This window comes from Octopus bimaculoides, chromosome 4, assembly GCF_001194135.2.
Source record: "Octopus bimaculoides isolate UCB-OBI-ISO-001 chromosome 4, ASM119413v2, whole genome shotgun sequence".
In the NCBI taxonomy this organism is placed as follows: domain Eukaryota; kingdom Metazoa; phylum Mollusca; class Cephalopoda; order Octopoda; family Octopodidae; genus Octopus; species Octopus bimaculoides.
In genome coordinates, this window is record NC_068984.1 from 107,025,179 (window position 1) to 107,045,389 (window position 20,211).

Genomic DNA, 20,211 nt, shown 5'->3' on the forward strand with positions numbered 1-20,211 from the left:
ATATACATAGATAGATAGATAGATAGATAGATAGATAGATAGATAGATAGATATGCACATACATACACGTACATATAAATACTCATGTATGTGTGTGTGTGTGTGTGTGCGTGTGTGTGTGTGCGTGTGTGTGTGTGTGTGTGTTAAAAAACTGATGCATGGCTTTGGAGATGAAAGCTATATGCCCAACGAACAGAATGCTAATGCATATATATATATATATATATATATGTATATATCACTGCGTATTTTTGGCACCTTCGCTCATCTTCGCACGTTGTTGTTTTAACCACCACTTACCGTTACTCATATATGGAAATTTATTTATTTATTTTATAAGAATTTCCTTCAAGCTACGCTTCTTCTACAATACCTGTTCATAATTCAAAGATTGTAGATTTAGAAGATTAAATGTTTAGCAAAAATAGCCCCTAAAAGCTCTTAAGAATAACTTATGAAAACATATTTTAAAATAAGTTTATATCAATATGTTGACAAAAGATCTTCAAAAATATGAAACGCAGTCTATTTTCAACTATAACTGGCGGGTAAGTATTAATCCTAAAAAAAAAAAAACTGATTTTATATTACTTTTGTCTTCAAAGTGAATTTGTTCTCCATAAAAGAATTTAAAGTTGATATATCCTGCTGACAGTATGGAACGATATCCTAACTGAAATTAATCTGACAATAAAAGACATGTCTATGTAAATGATTATTTTTAACTTTTAAAGTATGATTTATATCGTTAAATGCCCGCAGTAACAGTTTACGTTATATCGTTACGGTATATAGAAACATTATTTCACCGTTGTATATTAGATTTTAATAGTTAAAGCTATTACAAAGTTTTTCCAAAGATATCTTAATTATAATAAATTAGAGATGATTATTATTATTATTATTATTATGTTGTTCAGTAGTTTTATTTTTATAACGTGCTTTCACTTCACTACCGAGCGCAGCTCTGTGTGCCTTGGGTATGTGCTGTGGTTTGCTGTGATGCTCTTATGGTTACTGTATTGAAAGTGTTTTGCGTAGGATGTGTGCAGTGCCCAGTAGTGCAATATTCTGTATGTTATATATATTTGTAAGTCCTGTATTATTATTATTATTAATATTATTATTATTATTATTATTATTATTATTATTATCATTATTATGATTATTATTATTATTATTATTATTATTATTATTATTATTATTATTATTATTATTATTATTATTATCAAGCTGTGAGCTGGCAGAAACGTTAGCACACCGGACGAAGTGCTTAATGGTATTTCACCCGTCACTATGTTCTGAGATCAAATTCCGCTGAGGTCGACTTTCATTCTTTCGGGGTCGATAAATTAAGTACCAGCTGCGTATTGGGATCGATCAAGTCGTCTGGTCCCTTCCCCAAAAATTTCAGGCCTTGTCCCTGTGGTAGAAAGGTTTATTGTTATCATTATCTTATAATAATTCAGCTTGACATTGCATTGCTTAACCCATGGGTAACGCTTTCACATGATTAGAGGAAAAAAGGGAAAACGAAAAGAGGGAGAAAGAGGGAGAGAGCGGAAGTGGGAAGGAGAAAAAGAAGGAAAGAGAAGTGTCCATGACATGAGGTAGAGAGAATATCATTGTAACGCTTTCACATGATGAATTGAAGGGAAAGAAAAGAGAAAGAAAAAAGAGAGACAAAAGGAGGATAAGATGAAGAGTGAGACAGAAAGAAAGAGAAATAAAACAGAGACAGGGAAAAAAGAGAGAGAAAAAAGAGAGAGAAAGTAAAAGATAGACAGTGAAAAAGACCGAGAGAGAAAAGACAGAGAGAAGCGTCCATGACATGAGGTAGGGGGTACGTAATAATTTTATCCAAGGGCTGATGTTCTAATGGTGAAGCTAAAGAAAGGCAGATAGATAGAGGGGAGACAGAGAGGAGAGAGAGAAAGATAGGAGAGAGAGAAAGATAGGAGAGAGAGAAAGGTAGGAGAGAGAGAAAGATAGGAGAGAGAGAAAGATAGGAGAGAGAGGTAGAGGGAGATGATGATGATGGTGTTGGTGTTGATGGTGGTGGTTATTGGTTAGTGAAAAATGTATATTTTAAAAAATTGAACCAAGTTTTTATATCACCTATCACTTAACTCATGCACCTAAGTGCAATTCCATGAAATATTCACGTGGCAGATATATTCAATTTAACTTAAGGTTGTATCATATGTACAGGATTTTTTCTTTTTATGGGGATAATGGAAAAATAATAGCAAATACTTTATTTAGTCTATACAATTGTGCATAAAGTATATAAAGTGTATATATAAAGTGCATTATCATCGCTTTTCAATTCATTTCACTTTTCAATGAATAGCAGAGGAGCGACTATCTTTCCATACAGACACAACACAAGCTACACTTCCAGGTTTTGGGGATAAAGTTTTCAGAAATAACCCAATAGGTTTGCTATTAATTCCGTGAAATATTCACGGGTCCCCCTAGTTATATTATTGTTATTGTGTGTGTGTGTGTGTGGGTGTATCAAACTAATGAATGACAACAAAAACAGGTGTTAATTACTCTTATCAGCTTAAACCTCTTTCCCCTATCACAACGTTCACTATTTCCCTCTCGTTCTGGTCTAACGACCTTCCATGTTTGTTTTCGTTCGGTTTCCTTGTATGTCTCTACTGTCCTGTTTTTATTGCAACTTTGGCCCTCCATAAATCCAAAATTATATCATGGTATTTATGAGAGCAACTGTCTTCGAAGACTCATATTGTCTATCTACTCTTCGAAATGAGGAGTAGATAGACAGCCGACAACTGATGAAGGGTCGTTCTACGTGTTACTATATATATAAAGTTCGCCAATAAATTTCATAAGTCAGAAAATAACAGCCATTCTAGTGAGTAATAGGGTGTATATATTACTTATACAATATTATAAACTTATCTCATTACAACCACTTCATGTTGCAGAATATTTTTGTGAACATGAACTTTCCAAATTTAGAAAGGTATATTTACAATCATCAGCCATATGCGATGACTGTTAATTTACTTTTCCACTCAAGGAAACTTCATTAACATGAAACCATTCGGTAATACGGATCGGTTATTATAAGACTAAATTTACATTACCGTATAAATAGTGTGTGTGTGTGTGTGTGTGTGTGTGTGTGTGTGTGTGTGTGTGTGTGTGTGTGTGTGTGTTCAAAATTAAACTTTTTTCAGAAAACTAACGAAATTAATACTTTGCCCGCATTTTCATTTCATTTTTTTTAGTTTTCATAGACACATATGGAAAATAGAATTCCAGCTTGACAATATAAACAAAGCTTTTTAAACATTTTGTTTAATATGGATTTTATGAAAATCCTTCGTATTTTGTCTGCAACTTTGCAAATATGATCAATTCTATTCAGTTCACCGTATCAGCTAAATTGTTTCGTTTTTAATCGAATTATTCAATAATAACAAAGCAAAGAGGATATTTTTTCTGCTTATTCAATATCTGAGATTTGTTTATTTTTTTTCTCTCTGTAAACTAATTACAGACCTTTGGCTATAGAGATGTGGCGCAACAAAAACTGAAATGAATAACTTATTTAATAAAAAAAATGTATACACACAAGTTGGCGATAAAATATTTCACCATTGCTTTATTTTGTAAAGAATATAAATACTTTTTTTACGAGGCGAACAAAATGATTTATTTTTCAGGTGCCTTGAAGATGCTGTTTGTGTCTTGACTTTTGTTTAGAGATATTGCTAGACACAAGGAGGCTGACTTCTGATAAATATAATTCAATTGTGCTAATCTCTCAGATAGTTCCAAACGTATTTATTCAAAACTACAACAGTTTTCTTTTATAATTCCTGCTAAATTTAAAACTTCAAATTCATGTCACAAATGCAAAATTTCTCAACTAGCGAAGAGAAATATCGTTCTGAGTAAATTATTGTATCTCTCAGAAAAAAAGATATTGCAAATAACAATAGCCTTGGGCAGACGAATAACCTTCAGATTTACGAGTATTTAATTAGCCTATAAAGCTGTTCATAAACGTTGGATACTACAAGAAATTTTGTAAGATTTTAATGTGGTTTGTCCAATATACTGCAGCTACTCAAGAGACAGAGATGTTCTGTTGCATACTGAATCTAGCTTATAACAACATAACGACTCATGTTATCGCAGTAATGATTTTATTTAATACAAATGATATATTAATTTCACTAAAACTACTACTTGCATGCCCAATAACACCGGGCAACAAAAAAAGATTTATTGTGTGTTACCCAGACATATGGTGCTGTACTAAACTAAATCCAGTACGCTGATTTCAAATCTGAAGTCAGAGTTGATGTAGCACGTCAGGAGTTTGAATTATGCGCATAATCATATACCATATCAGACTCAGGAATATTTAGGTTCAAGGTAAATAATTATGATAATAGTAAGTCTATTATAATAGTAAATTTATGTCCAAGGCAAATATTATTATAATATGATGATTCATAGTATATTTATGTTAAGGGAATACTCTTTTTTTTATATGCTGAGCTCAGAAATGTTTGAGAAACTTTCTCTTGCGCTTATGCATCGTGCGGTCTCCCGTTGTAGGAACCAGCAGGAGTCACCCATCATGTGCGGATTGAACCGGTCTTGATACCTAGTTGCCATCTCAGATATGTCCTGCTGGAACCTCCCACTATGCTCCTCACTAAGGGCACCAAAATTCGTTGGGAAAAAATCGAGATGAGAACGCAAGACGTGCATTTTAAGGGACATTCGACATGCTATTCTTTAATACGCTATTAACATGTTGTTTTTAAATCAGCATAGTTTTCAACTTCCAGGACAGTTCTGTACAACTAAAACGAACGAATTCCATAACGTCAGCTCAACTGGATTCAGTTTATCTCTGAATTTGCTATCAGGTACCAACTCCCTGATCTCGGGTCCAATGAAAATGCTTGCTTTCAGTTTTGCGTCACTTTTCTCTGCAGCAAATTTTACTTTTAGGAACTAGAAGCCACAACCATCGTCTGTCATTGTTGTAACGAATTTTTTCATGAGACCGAGTTAAATGTGAAGGGATGGAAGGAAGATCTTTTACGGGTCTACCAGTGGCATATGCTGCACACTGTACCGACCAACTATGCACTCATCTTTTTTACAGTGTAATGATTGCTGTTGTCGCGGCTGTTCCGAACACACAAGAAGCACATATTTTTGGGTATAACCCAGTTGCAATCCTAGGAGGAGGCAATTCACCTTTAAATCATCACAAATATTCCACTTGTGAAGTAAGTAATTAACTCCTTTCAGAAAGAGTTCCATCGTTTCATAGGTTTCTTCTATACCGACATTACCCACAAGAGTGGAAGTCTTTTCATTACCATTATGTGACAACACAGCTTTGAGGCTAACCTTATTCGAGTCGATAAACAATCTCCATTCGTTAGCGACATGCACGTGTCCTAGTCTTTGCATGAGTGCATTAACGTCAGTACAGAAACAAGCATTATTTTCTCGCTTGAAAAAGACAGATAAGCCTTCATGGTGAGAACGGAAAATGGACATTTTCATACCTTGCTGTAGGAGATTCCGTTGTTGTAGTTTGGATCCCAAAACTTCTGCCCTCTCCTTTGACAATGCTAGGTCTCTTACTAAATCGTTCAAATCTTCTTGATTAAACTAGCCTGGCTCATTTTTCTTAAAATCACCTACGTACTCTTCGTCAATAGAAGAGTCAAGGTGTTCATCGTGCTACGTGTCAAGATTTTGAAGTGAAACTTGTGAGAGGGGAACTGGGAACGGTTTTAGAGTTGACTTACAATCTGCATACACAAATTTTGCTTTGGTCTTCTTTGAGAAACCACTAATATTAGTCATACAAAAGTAACAATCAGAGAAATGATTGGTTGTCACGCCATACCATTGGTACAGCAAAGGGCATTCCCTTACGTTTTCCATTCAATCACTGTATTAACCTGGAGTGACATACAGTGCCGCATATATGAGGTGCCCACCTCTTGTCTTGTTCCCCAACTTTTCACCCCACGAAGTAACAATTATAGGCAATTTTTTATTTTGTGGCAATTTTCCAGACATAACAAAAGTTGTCTGGGTGATTCACACAGCCTCTCCTCTTCATGATCTAAGACAATGAACACAGTTAAAACAATAATCAAGCAGAGCGAGAGATACACATACCACACGTGACGGCAGCACAAGCGACACTGAGAGTTACCAAGAACAAACTGACGTATTTGGCATTGCACACAATATGTCAGCGCTGTCTATTGCTAAACTAAATAATGAACTTTCTCATCATTTGTTTTATTGCTGTTATTTCTTTAATTTTGAGTTAAACCTGCCCTCTGAAATGAAACGTGGGCAGATATCAAAATTCATTATTGGAGTTTGCAGTTTTGTCGATGTTATGTTCGCAAATTTGCCTATAGCCTTCAGTGCTGTGCTGTGATTGTTACAAGTTATTATTTAAGATATATACAACCCACTTATCCAAAGCTACGGCTCAGAGCTATTTGCAACTAAGAGTTGTATCGTATAGCAGATGCATTTCGTTTAGTAATCAAGTTCTGTTCATATCACATAATGAGCAATGTAATAATCAACTCGCGGCTGTGAAAATTAGATCAAACGACAATGTATTATATATTTTAATAAGAACAAATCGATTTTGAAGAGAAAGAGTAGTTGATATAATTTACCTCTGCAAATTAGAGGAACTGATTTGAACTAATGTTGTATTCTCTACATAGTCGTTTGACTATCAGAGAAATGGCAGTTAAAATATCCTTAATATTTTTCCGTTGTAAAAATGAATACACTAACAGAAAGAAAGACAAGACAGACAAGGCTAACAGATTTGTGAATACCGACCTGTCTTGTGATCTGGGCTGAACTTGTGTTGATATCTCGTGTTTTTGCTCAGCAACAGAGCCGACAACGACAACTTCAGCAACAATGCGGGAACCTAATTTTATCAACTGATGATATAGGAACAAATCATTGACATCCCTAGGAAATTAATTTAAGGCGCAGAGAAACTATACGAAATATTTTAAGACATTTAGCTCCACGATATGGAGTTTTGCTATTTTCTTATCCATTTGCTTGAGATAAGTATTGATTCACTGACGGATTAATTACTGTTGGTGTTGAAAGGTGTATCATTATAACTGCTATATTTAGAAGTTGAAGTCTTGGTTTCAAAAGCAATGTGTGATAGAAATTCATCTGTAGTGTCTCTCTGCTGTTTTGGAATATTGTATTAAAATCTATATTCTCCGCTTACCGAACGGAAATATATATGGAAGCCAAACCTCTACAAAGTTTGTGGAGTTTTCAATAGATAAGGCACATAACTGTTGCCGTTTATTCAGTCTAACAGTGAGTAAATTTTAAATGATTATACCTTTAATGGTTGCATGTCGCGGAAACAATGCGTTATCAATAAACACATCCTTCAATTGCAATAAGCTGCTATGTTAAGTGAATATACAATCAGGAAGTATAAGAGTTTGATTTACAAAAGAAACACTCAACTGTAACCTACTTAATAAATTTTATCGGCAGAATACTAGAGTAAATCCGATGGCAATATAAAACATTAAGGTGAAAAGCAACTCGCAACTAGGTGTCTTGTATAAAAGAAATGGCAAGCAGAAACTTCTAGAGAATTGGATGGAAGGTAGACAAAAACGAAAGAAGCAAGAGAAATATCCTTTTCTACTCTAGGCACAAGGCTCCAAATTTTTTTTAGGGGTGCGGTGCCAGTCGATTAGATCGACCCCAGTACGCAACTGGTACTTAATTTATCCACCCCGAAAGGATGAAAGGCAAAGTCGACCACTGCGGGATTTGAACGCAGAACATAAAGAAAGGAAACTTTGGAAAACTTTCGATACTGTCCTCGGCGTTATTCGAACTTAGATCATAAAAGAATACTGTTATATGAAACAGAAGAATAGTGTCCACCTAGGACAGATTTGAATTCAGAATATAAAATAATACATGTAAATGCATAAAAAGATCTACGTCGACCTAGACGTAATTCAAAATCGGAACATAAGGTCAATTCAACTAAAATGCGACTAAGTTGAGCTGGGCGAGATTCGAACTCGGAAATGTGTGTGTGTGTGTGTGTGTGTGTGTGTGTGTGTGTGTGTGTGTGTGTGTGTGTGTGTGTGTGTGTGTGTGTGTGTGTGTGTGTGTTTGTGCGTATTCTAATCGGTGGGTCTCCCCGTCAATCAGTTCAATGAATGAATTGATAAAATTAAACAAAAAATAACTCACACTAAACCTCTCACATGCGGTTTTTTTACTGTGTATATATATATATTCCACTACATTTACAACTAGTTCTACTACTACTACTGCGAAGATTAACTGGTTTAAGGGAGCAGGTTATATTGAATTAATGATAAGTAACAGAGAAAAGAAATGATGTACGTACAAGCAAGCGGTTTCTATCGTCCAAAAGCTCTGTTTTGGCGTCTGGTTTAAAACATGTCAATCCACGAATGTATGTATCGTCCTTGAACTTAGTATCAAAATCAGTTACTGAGGAAGCTGATTGTCCTAGCACGAAGGTAATGTCTTTGCAGGGCTGATTTAGTTGAACATGAAATCCGAGTTACGATCCCATTTTATAATCTCATCTAATTTTCATACATAGTCATACTATGAAGAGGACATAATTTTCCTATGTTCAAGATATTATGAAAAGTGTTAGTTATGCAGATAACGGAAATTAATTTCTAACAAAAAAGTGAAATTAAGAAGTAATTTCTTACTCTACACTAATTGCTGTTTCCAAAGTATATTAGGAAAAGTGTTAAAATTTACATGGGATAGGAAATGAGATTCTGACATATTCTGCTCATATCATGTTATGATTCTTAACTCGTTTAGATGTTAAAGCTTTGTGCTTTTGTTTCGTTTCTGTTTATGTTACGTTTCAATTCTTACTCCGACAAAATATTGCAGTTTAATAGGAAAGGGCTTCTGCGAAGTATTTTCATTATATGTGAAAAACAAAGCAAAGCGGAAGCGGGTAAAGAAAAAAGATCACTCTGAGATGGCTGTGAAGCACATAATCCAAAGCTGAATTTAAAATACATTTTTTATCGATGCATAAGATCAAAGGTTTCTCAACTGAGATTATTATTATGCAGAATATGTAGCGGCTGTGAAGAAACAAACAAACATATTGTTCTTGGCTGCCCAGTCTTATTCAAAAGAAATATGTATACAGAGACAACAGAATTGGAATTTTCATACACGAGAAATTATGCCAATATTATGTAATAAGATGATTGTACAAACCTGCATCACAAAAGGTGTCATATTATGGAAAATCGACTGCCATATTCTTATAGATAACAATTTCTACAGACAGGGAGATTAATAATAAGTGCCTTGAAAATTATTTATGAACAAACAAGAGAGAAAGAGTCTTACAAATACATGTTGAAAACACCAAATCCAACATAATGAATACAGCCAAACTGGCAACAAAGCATATATAATGGATAGTGTACTTTCATTACAACAGAATCACAGAAAGCTAAATCAAAAGAAAATAAACTTCGATGTAATGCAATAAATTATTTTATGGCTGGAACGTGTAAAATACCATTAGCGATACAAGAGTTTCAAAAGTTTTTAAAGAAAATTTTCAGCACAGTGAAGAAGCCAGCAATGAAATTTTATGCAGAACAAAGAAAAGTGATGGTGTGAAATGTGTCAGGATTATGACAGACAAGTATAAGAAAATAAGTGTTAAACCGAGATGTCATGTTGGCATCGAAAATAATTGAGTAGATTCGTGATGAACAGTTTAGAGAAAAAGAGGGTTATAGATGTATTATATAACTGTGTTTATGTGAGTGTGTGCCTGTCAGTGTATGTTGATGCATGTATATTTGTGGGTATCAATTTCAATTCGACTAAAATGACATTTGAAAAATACTAGATGTCCAAATTAAATCGAAAATCTGAAGCAGGTAACAACCTCTACAATGCAAACAAAAATGCCACCATCTAGGTAGATGTAAAGGAACTTACCAACAAGAGATCTTTTACAATGATCCACCTTGTTGGGAAAGGGCTGCTGACAAGTATCTACAAGCATTGTTTAAATAGTTCAGGCTACTTGTTGAAAAACAGGGTTAAACAGCATAACATTTGACAATTCTGTTTTAAAGCACAAAATAGGACTTAGCCTGCTAATCCAGGCTGATTCATTTAGCATCAAAAATGTTCAAAGATTCCTAAAGGGAATGTTAAGAAATAACAAGGCACCAGGTTCAGATAATATACCAGCCATCAGCTGGAAGAATCGTCTCTTCCACAAACGTCTGGTAGACCTCTGTATAACACTTTATAAAATGAATAAACCATCATCATTCTTAAAGTATTCAGCTTTTTCACTTTCAAGGAATGGTGAACATTAACTACTTCAAAAATCTACCAGTCTCTTCTCCTTAAGTGAATTTACTTTCATATCAATCCCATCCGGTGATGAACCAAACCTGCTTTAGCGAAGAAAGATGAACATTCCTACAGGTCTTAGCCCCTAGAACAATTATAGATGAGTCCTGTGAAATTATCAAATTCTATTAACATATTTCTTCAAAGGCCTTTCTTCAGTAGTAACAGCAAGGCTAAAACATTATATATCCTAAGATTACAAAGCCATCCTCATCACATATGGAAACCTATTAAGCTACGTTGGAATCACATGTAGTCCAACTAAAGAGTTTACAACAATAGCAGGAATCCTTCAGATAAACACCCTAGCTCCTTTGAGACAAAGTCTTGAATTTATCCAAGACGAAGGTCTCCCTTTCAAACAGAAGCGTTCAAGAGCCTGGCATCACTATGATGTTGTCTATTCTGATGATCTTGCCTTCAGAGTTACTCAGCTGTTTCATGCGTGAGATTTGTTCAACATCTATGAAGAATGCTGCATTCAAAGTGGGTTTTTTCCTCAATGTAAAAATCTGAGGATATGACCACCAATATCGATGGAAGCAACCTGTAAATTGGTTTCAGGGATGTCACACAGTTCGGCCAGTGACTTCAAGTACCTTAGGTCCAAAGTTGCTTTCCCGACATGCAAATAGCGAAGCTGGAGTAACTGTAACGCGCCTCGAAAGTTGTGGCAATCAAACATTTCGAAGTGAACAAGGTTGGAATTCTTCAGATACGTGTAGAGCATATTCCCCGTCATGGAGCGGAAAACTGAATTCTGAAGAAGTCACTTCGAGGTAACATTGATAGCCAGTACACGAGTACGTTAATGAAGTCTCGTATCATTTCACGTGGGTACAAGACGAAAGGAAGATTTATAGAAACATATCTCTGCAATTTGTAACTAGCACTAGACAGATTTTTCGATGGAAATGTGTAACATAGCATCAACTCTGATAGATACAAGAGTTTCAAACGTTACTGAAGAATTTTTAAATCATTGTAGAGAAGCAAACAGTGAAAGGTTATGGCACAACATTGAAACATTGTGTCAGTGGCCTCAAGATTGTGATAGCCGTAAATAAAAGAAAGGTTAAGATGGCATGCCAGGTTGGTAAGAAAAACAATTGAGTAGGTTAGTAGTAAATAGAATAGATACGAATGCGGATTTATTATTATATCTATCTATCTATCTGTCTGTCTGTCCGTCGGTCAGCGTGTGTGTGTGTGTGTGGGGGGGGGTTAGTTGTCCTTGTGCCAAAATTGGAAAGCAATATGATTTTCAACAATAGCTGTGTACGTGCACAGGTGACTAGAATCGACAGCGCTGCTGGATCATCTTTCGTCCCTTTTTGTAGCTTTATGCTAACAACATAACCATTCAATAAATTTACAGGGCATAGTAAACTCACATCGCATCACCCAGAGTCTTTTGACTTAGTTATTCATGATCAACTACTACTCCAGACGATTAAAATATACTTCAAATGTTCAATCATCTGTAGTTACGTTGCTTATCGCAACATAAGAAAATAAGAATCATGAAAACTGCTTTAGAGACTCAGTCTTGAAATTAAAGCTATTTCTCTAAACCCAAATTTTTATTAAATATTTCATATTTCAATCATGAATGACAAATAACTAATACATTTGTTCTGATTCACTCCAAAACTTTTGATTAAACAATTCATGTAGAATACCTCTTATATAAAAATGATATATTAATGCATTTCATCTCCTTAATAGGAAGCAAATTTCTTTTTAAAAAATATAAATTACATTGTGTTCGTGATATTATTTTTCTGTTAATGTGAACTTTACTTTTCCTTTCTTGTCTTCGTTACTCAGTGCAATAAACTGACATGTTTATTAAAAACCCACTACATGTGTAGATGTAATATCAGTTTGAAACAGAACTACGAGCTTCACCTCAAATTTGATGTTGTTTCGTAGCGTGTGAATATGTAAATTTATTCACTTTAGTTGTTCTCTCTTCTCCATAAAGGGGGATAGATTGGCTTCTACATTAAGTTATAAAAATAAACACAATTCTTTTACGAAATCATTTATTGAAAATATGTTTATTTTAAACAGAATCTATAATCACCAAAGCGCCACGTAGTCAAAAATATTAGGAAACTCTGCTTTAGAGAAAAATTAACATTAAACATGATAGATATTTACACTCTTTTCATGTTAAACGAGCTAATATACGATGTAGGATAGGCACTTCAGATCTAGTCTATAGGGAGTTTTCTACCATCTATATTTAGTTTAATTATTGTAATAAATATTTAATCATAAGTTACATTTAAATTCACAACTGTTTTAAAATCTCCAGAGAACTCTTGGTTAATATTCAAATATAGACAAATTAGATGAGACATGTAACTCACTGATCCGGAATTTAAATCTGTGGCATGTGTTTCTTTGAGTCGGTAGATAAATCAATAATGCTCACATGTACCAATATGTAGAATTTACAAGTAGTATCAGGCGTTCCGAGAATGCTAACTGCAATTAAATAAGTTATATTTCATTAAAAATATATAATTAACGTATGGCATAAATTATTCTACAGCCTTATGAGGTGATGTGAATTCGAAAATGCCTTTTATCACTGCCTAGATCGCATACATTATAGCTTATATAATTTATTATGTTGAATATAGTTTAGATAGGGGTATGCGATGCTTGGATGTCTATCCTGATTACACTACACATCTACAAGAACTTTCTTCCAACAAAACTGTTAATGACACTCTCTCATACACGAAAACATTATGATTTATGGATGCTTAGTAGATTAGACAAAAGTATGAAAATCTGTGCAAATTTGTGTATTGTATACTGTTCAGAAATGAATTAGCAGCGTCGATTAATCGAATTAGTTCTTATTATTAATAGATACCAACTACAATGGTGCTTGTAAACAGTTGGCTTAGAGATACGGCTAATGCTGGCCGGATGAAATCATCAATTTTGGAACGAGGTTCCTTAAGGATTTTTTCAGGAATATTATGTTATAAACTTCTCCAGTATTTCTTTTTTCTTTTCAAACTATACATATATACATTGAAAAGAATTTATTTCAGAATATATATAATATTCAGAATAATAAAATATTCTTTTCTACTCTAGGCACAAGGTCTGAAACTTTTGGGGAGTGGGCCAGTCGATTAGTTCGACTCCACTACGCAACTGGTACTTAATTTATCGATACCGAAAGGATGAAAGGCAAAGTCGAGCTCGGCAGAAGAAGAATAAGATATTATTAAAGTGATTTATGTGATAGATGCCTGATATCTATATTTTAAACTCTTGGAAGACACGCAAACCAAAAATAATTTACACCAACATTAACATAGCTACAGACATTTAGTTGTTGTGTATCTAATATTAACATACAGATTCCAATGTACATTTGCTTTTCAGAAAGGTGAATAATTCAGATTTCGTTCGCAACGCCTTTGGTCAATGTTACTTTGTTTGCAAGAACGTTTCATAAACTCTCTGAACATTCTCACACATCTGAAATTGTAGCCCAGATATATGCACATGCAACATCATCAAATGACTAATTCAAAATCATTGAGGTAGATACTTTCTTACTTTATCCCTCAAATGTTTATTCTATTGTTTCTAGTTTCTGTTTTTAACTGAGAGATAGTTTTACTCAGAGAACTTTAATATATCATTGATTTTACAGTGATAGCTCGTGGTTTAGAAACTCTCTTCGTAACAATGCGGTCGTGGGTTCGTTTACCTGCTGCAACATATTGGGCAACAGTCATCGACCAGTTTTGAGAATTACATTTTATTAAAAAATATTCTGCGTACTTGTCGTATACGAGGGGGTCTGAAAAGTTCTTGGCTTTCAAATTATCGCGAAAGGCTTAGTTGAAGGCCCAACCTTCCGTATTCTTTTGCAGGGCTTGGAAAAACTCAGGGACTGCAGCAATAAATGTGTGAATCTGAGAGGGGAATATGTTAAATAAAATTCTAATTAATTGTTCCTCCTGTATGTTCTTTTACTCAAAGCCAGGAACTTTCACACCCACTTTGTGTATGTAAGTGTGTGTGTGTGTGTGTGTGTGTGTGTGTGTGTGTGTGTGTGTGTGTCTGCGTGTGTGTATATGTGTATGTGTAGGTGAAAACGTTTACCGACTACCGTGAGTGACTACAGTTCTCGTGTTCAACATTTACTGTTTTGCAATCACTTGTATACCCTCTTGTTAATCCAAATCTTGAACAAGTTAAATGCAGCGAAATCATAGAAGGGGCTAGATCTACACCGCTGTATTTGAGATATTATGACAGAAAATTGATTGGGTCAAAAAAAGTTGTGTTGCCGAGTGGGAAAGTAACACATAAGTACAATTTCTAGGTATTGTGGTTTTCTTATTTCTTTATTTTTGTTTTAATTACGCATAAATGAACGATTTCACAAAGAACGTCATTCCGTAAAACTCGTGAAACATACAGTAGAATAAAAACGTATGAGAAAAATGAGGTCCAATCGGGAAAAGGTTGACACCTTTTAATTTATTATAAAGGAAGCAGACAAAATGGTAATTTTTTATGTCAAATTTATGCAAATTTGAGGAACTCATATTAAATGTATATGAATTTATTAAAGTTATTTGTCTTGGTAGTGAAACAATTACCAAGAATATTTCAAATATCAAATACCGAGCTTGATAAATGTTTTTTGTTTTTGTTTTGTGTTTTGTATCTAATGGTTAAAATTTAAATGCCAAATAGATTGCAATTCGATATAAAATACTGACTTGCACGGTTTTTGAAAATATTTTAACATTTTTGAAATTTGAAATCAATGTTATTAGAAACAAATCACGTATATCAATTTTATTTATAGCTGAGTTTATTACTTATAAGATACATTTTTAATTATTTTCGCTTTAGCAGAGATAGAATATGAACATAGTTTGTATTCAAGAATTTGCTTTTCTTTTTTTGGTTGAAGTACTCAAAATATCTTTAGGTTTCTATACTGAGGTTATGTTGTAGAGAAATCTCTGTTTTCAGAAATTCTGCAAAATTTCATAAATTGGGAAAATAATAAGGATCACTTCTGCGGAAAATAGTAGTGGCATTTTCAGTAGGTTAAGAATTCTAGAGTGCATAAATTAAGCTACACATTGTAGTTCCAAATATAAATGTTAGCTCTTTGCTATGCAGTCTTTTGAATCTATGCTATCATGATTTAATTAACTTAATTAATTAGCATTATCGTATCCAGAACACTGTTGACCTTAATTGAGATAGGGTGCCTAGTGACACTGGACAACTTTTCATGATCATGCAATAATGAGTGAACGTCAAAGTCTTGATTATGATAACGGTTTGAAACATAATGTTGGCGACTCAGACATAAATATCAATAATTTTAAGGTTATAATTTGTATGTTGATATATTAATGTTAGATTCTTTATGAACCTGGATCTTATTGAGGGCAGTTTTGAAGATGTTATTTAACATCATTTATTGCAGTGTTCGTTTTCAAAAGGCTAACTGGAGAAATAAGAAGTCCTTGTGCAACATTTTAGTAAGGGCGTTTTTTTTTCCTCTTCTCATATCACTTTCTCAATCATTTATGCTGGATCTGAGGAAGATATACCGTTTTGTACACATTGGAACAGGAAAGTTTGTTGGTCAAGTTGTATAAAAATCATGGGTGTTTGGGAAGAAAGAGTTTCAGTGTAATGATAACCCAAACCTTTGTCACTAGTGAGAATTTTAGTTTTAATTTTCAGTGGAAGAAAGGTAGAAAATGTCACAGAAGTATCGACTTGAATCTACGACGAAGGAAAAATCAAAAGCTGTGACAAATAAAAAATAAATTTTAAATGATTATATTAAAAAATTTATTAAGGATTTAGTGTCCATATTAAAAGATATCATTTTTCTAATTGATAGCGAAATAAAATAATTATTTATTTATTCCAACATAAATTATTTATTCCAATATAATCATTTAATGGAATTCAGCATAAGAATTTAATCATTACTAAATTTATTATATGAGAAAATATTTATTTTTCTTTAAATCACTTTAAAATTAATTATTTGCATTAGAAGATTGATGGACCAAAAATAAACTATAAAATATTTTTTTAACATGTGAAAATGATACAAAAGTTAGTTTCGGGTCTGGCAGTATATCTATACACCTTATATAACCGTTGGCTGTTCTTCTGCTGGCTTTTCTTTTTTATTTTTATCTTTTCTGAAAATTTTGTTCATTATTATGCCTGGATGCGCCAAGGACCGGCCTTCGAAGGTACTATGGGACAACGTTGAAGATATCTTCGAGCTAGCATTCTGATTCCGGGCTTTCAAGATAAACGAAACTAATAAAAACATTTAAAAAAGTTTAATTCTAATTTCAGCCTCAATATTTTAAATTTAACTGATGAAATAAGTGCATCCTCATTGCCGACAAACGAAGATATAATATATGTGTGTGTGAGAGAGATCATTTATGAGAGTATTTATGTACATATGTATACGTGAGTACATAAACATAAAAATGCACGCACGCTATGTGTTTCAGTGTGTTTCTATGTTTGCGTGATTTTTGTTTGTGTGAGTGTGTGCCTAATTATCAGTTACTTCTCTTTCCACCGGTCAGACTTTGTTTTTCCGTTTTCCTAGGAAGTCTATAAAATACATACAGCGCAAAGCACTGAGATAAATATAATCAAATAAGAACCTTGAAGCTGCTGTATCAGATTGACTGAGTCAGATTATCAACGCCAGTAAAACAATAAAAGAAGAACATAATGCTCATAGTTAAAGCGCCAATCTGTTTTCTATTCACAGTTGACGCAAATTCAATTACGCATGAAAGGCATGAACGACGCATAATTTTAAATTCTCTTTCCTTCTGCTTACACAGTGTAAGTAAGAATACAATGAAAATGGTTTCAGAATATAATATTATTTCTCAAAACTATACCTACTTGCGTTATACAAGAGTCAGGCAAAAGTTTATAAATGAATATACGATAATCTAAAGAAAACTCATAAAGATTTCAAATAAAATAGAATGCAAAAAGAAAACACTAATTAGACTCCACTGATATATCTTGCATCTTTTCTTTAACTTATTTCAGTCATTGAACTGCGGTCATGTCGGAGTACCACCTGGAACTACCATTTCCAGGAATATAATTGTACACTATCAACAGTTCGCCGTTTGAATGTGTATTCCCAATTACGTGTGCATGTTCACGAACGGATTTTTAAATCAAATCTAAGTGTCACGAATGTTTCTTTGAAATAGTACTGGACTAGAAGAAGACGTTCCTTCATCTTTAGATTTCGTCAATTCAACGACTGAAATACTTTTACACTCAGGGCTGAGCAATCTTCATTAGAAATTATATAAGATGTTTTATTTTAACTCTCTTAATTCAAGAAATCTAGCTTGAAACTATTGTGCTATGGCCTTTAGAATGTCTATAAACTTTTGTGTATCCTTCAAAAACCTTGCAGCTAGTTCCTTCAAAATATCGCTTCACCTTTTCGAATTAATTGGAAGTTTTACGTTCTAAACCATGTTGAAATAAGTGAAATAAGTTGATTTTATTCTCGAAACCGTTGATGAAACCAAATATCACGTCAACAGATTTCCCAAAGCATTGCAGCTTAATACGAAATTCATTCAGATAATGCAATGAATCGTGAAAAGCAAATTTACCGAGTCAAACAAAATCATTTAGCTGAGAACAATCATGCTGCAAGCTTCTGATATCTAAAAATAGATTTCCATTTAGCATTCAAGAGGTCGATATGGTCAGCAAACGCCACCATCTTAAACCATTGTAGATAGGTAAATCACTATAAGTTGATTCAATTTCGTTTAAAAGTAAATTAAATTCCCTTTGATAGAAAGCCCTAGTAGCTATCAAACTGATATTCTCCATCACAAAAGGCACTTCATAGAAATCCTTAAAGCCTACTTTTACGCACAGAATATCTTGGTGTGCGATACAACAGGAGACAAAAACAATAGGTGGTCAACTGATTCTATAATTCTTGTTATAAAACCATTTGATCTCAACATATTTTGACTACATCTGTTGTAAACGAAAACACATTTTGATAAATCTGTTTTTATGAAACATCTTAACACAGAGTCTAATGGCTGTTTCCGGTGCATTCTAAGTCAAATTCACTAACTCAATTAATTACTCATGAATAAAATCTCCTTGAAATGTTATTGCAGTATAGCTAATCAAGCAGATCAAGTAATATTAAAACTCCTATCTAAATGAATAGGATAAAAACTGAAAAATGTAAGTATCTAAATATCTTCTGAACTTAATTTTTTTTATTGTTAGCATTTTGTATTTAAATAATAGTTTTGTTTATTACTGACTCATTCGCACACTTCATAATAGTGATTTATGGAGTTCAACGAATACATATAATGCACGGTTAACAAAATCTTCGTGAATAAACTTACCAGCATTTAGTGATATTTTGAGATCAATAGCTTATGATGTCCTATCACTGCCAACGACTAAGCTGGAAAGCCTGCAAGAATCTAATAAGGGTCAGTAAATACGAACTACTGGTACTTTGAATTAAATTGCATTTTTAAATTCCCAGTTTTACTCACAGCTAGCTTTTTACATAATAGAGAAAGACCTTTATAATTACGCTTTAATTTTGTGGTAATTTTTAGAGAGAGTTTATACGATTGCATTTGGATTCAGAAAACAAGAACGAAATTATTGAAGATAATACTAAAATTATGTATTTGTCATGTCATGTTATTTTGCGTGAGTAGTTAATGAGGAGCTGCTAATTTGCTAATTTGTAAGAGACATCTTATTTATGGGTTGTAACGTAAAGTGCTATATCATTAAACATCATTAGAAAATGCAATTGGTTTAGAGTAATAAGTTCAATTTTCAAAATTCTTTGTGAAGGTTTGTGAAATTTAGTAGTATAATATTATTTTTGTGTTACTTGTTTCAGTCATTAAACTGCGACCATGCTGTCCATGCTGGGGCATCACCGTGAAGAGTTTTAGTTGAACGAATCGACCGCGCCATATTTTTTAAGCGTGGTACTTATTCTATTGATTTTATTCTGTCGAGGTTACGGGAGCGTAAACGCATCGACGACGGTTATCAAACGGTGATGTGGAGTAAAACCTAACACAAACACACACACAAGTGCACACACACAGAGGCATACGCATATATACATGTATATATATATATATATATATAGGTGAGAAAGTTGGTATGTGAAAGCATGTGGTTGGATGTATAAAAGATAATAAGAGTGAAAAAATTACAGAAGGCTTATGTTACATGGTTAAAGTATGTATTTAAATTATGTCAGAAAAATGTTATAAAATTTTTTTGGTATATAAACATTGTATTTGGAGAAATAACCGGTTTCGTGTTGTCTTTTCAAATTTCTCTACTTCATTGTAACATGTGTTCGCTCCAATCTGAAAAGAAGAGTTCTAGATAGGGGGAGGTAATTAGGGATTTCTTCCGGTATAAGGGAGATAATCGAAATCTAGGAGGTGGTAGAATTTGATTAATTTACCATGGTTTTGTTCTATACTTTTTTCCCTCTCAGTGGGGTGATGAATTTCCTTATTTAAATGTGTTAGCAATGGTTAAGTTTGGGTTTGTATTTTTGAATGAAAAAGGTTTCCTTATTTA

The 20,211-nt window shown here is 33.5% G+C and overlaps 1 long non-coding RNA gene across 1 annotated transcript in view; it reads right to left on the reverse strand.

Moving 5' to 3' along the window:
• The window catches only part of LOC128247688 (uncharacterized), a 144,607-nt gene that overhangs the window by 99,617 nt on the left and 24,779 nt on the right, over positions 1-20,211 (reverse strand). The window contains exon 2 of the long non-coding RNA XR_008264051.1: positions 12,891-13,008. This is a non-coding gene — a long non-coding RNA (uncharacterized LOC128247688). The remainder of the gene's footprint in view (positions 1-12,890; positions 13,009-20,211) is intronic.